The 1,408-nt window shown below is 28.8% G+C and overlaps 1 pseudogene; it reads left to right on the forward strand.

Moving 5' to 3' along the window:
- Positions 1–261: 261 nt before the first annotated feature.
- Positions 262–1,186, forward strand: LOC149414137 (uncharacterized; annotated as a pseudogene).
- Positions 1,187–1,408: the final 222 nt, after the last annotated feature.

The raw sequence follows: 1,408 nt of genomic DNA on the forward strand, positions 1-1,408 counted from the left end.
TTTTTGTGATATTTCACCCTCCATGCTAGGGATGACCCTGTGTTATGGCGGGTGAATTTTACAGTTTGCAATCTATACGATATATTTAATTTGTTTGATAAAAAAGATCGACAAATAAAGATTAAATGTCGTTTCTTTGATTTCAGAGCAACAAATTGATTAATTTGTCTTTTAAAACGACATTTTTAGTGAAGAGAAATGGAAAAGTTACGATTCACATTTACAGTGTTTAGCAGCGCATTGGATGGAAAAACTATTTGATTTCCCGATGATTTGAAACTTGCAAGCAAACACACCGCCATGACAACTACGGATGTTTTTTTACCAAAATTAAGAATTCTCTAAAGAAAAGACATCAAACACGGAAACTATGGATTACCTTCACCCAAGATTTGAGGAAAATTTACTTAGATGAAGGTGGGAATTTACAATTTGGTGAACAATACCTGGAAGAAATTACACATTTCTGACAATAATACTAGTAAGGGCACTGAAAATAAAAATCTAGGAAAAATAGCAGAAAGATTTTTACTTGAGAAGTTTTCCGGAAAAACATCAAATGTTAACCAATGGATCAATTGACTTTGAGAATGAATGTAAACGTTTCGAGATATTAAAGGAGACAGAAAAAAGTGAGGTTTTAAATTATTTATCTGAAAAACAGTGCCTAGATTGGTACACTAGTATGTTAATCAAATATACAGTAAACGCAGGATGGAAAATTTGGAAAACAATTTTTTGTGAAACATACAGAAACAAAGGTTGGTCACAAGTTAAATATGCATTTGCATTTAAATTTCAAGGAGGTTCATTACGGCAATATGCCACAAAAAAAGAAAGATTATTATTGGAGATAAATAAAAATATTGACACACTTATTGTTATGGGTCTACCAGATTATATAATTTACAAAATGGATAAGGAATCAATAACATCGAATGCAAATCTTTTCAATGAAATTGGTAAACATGAACAAACGGTCAATAAAAATAATTATGTTAAATTCGAGAGAAATACATTTGATAATAAAGTAAGAGTTGATAAAATTAAATAAAGGTAGCCGTTTCCACTCTGAAGCTGGTTTAAAACAAACGGGGATGAAAAATTTAAGTGAAATGCAATTAAACATGTAAACAATTCAGTGATAGAGACTGAGTTAAATGAAAACGATTCTAAAAACGAATAGTAACACCATTAATAAAAGTCAAACTTTAAAAAAAAAAGTATCATAACTAGTATTATAACAATAATAATTATATCATTTATAACTTATATCATTGATGTCGCTATTCCAAATACTTGTAATATTCAAAAATCTTTTAATGAAAAAATAAGAAAATACACAGATTTAGGAAATGAGATTAAAAGAATTTGGCATTCTCAGACAATAAAAATATTACCATTCGTT

This window comes from Hesperophylax consimilis, chromosome 20 (genome assembly GCF_061612785.1).
Source record: "Hesperophylax consimilis isolate HC1 chromosome 20, BYU_Hcon_1.0, whole genome shotgun sequence".
NCBI classification, from domain to species: Eukaryota; Metazoa; Arthropoda; class Insecta; order Trichoptera; family Limnephilidae; genus Hesperophylax; species Hesperophylax consimilis.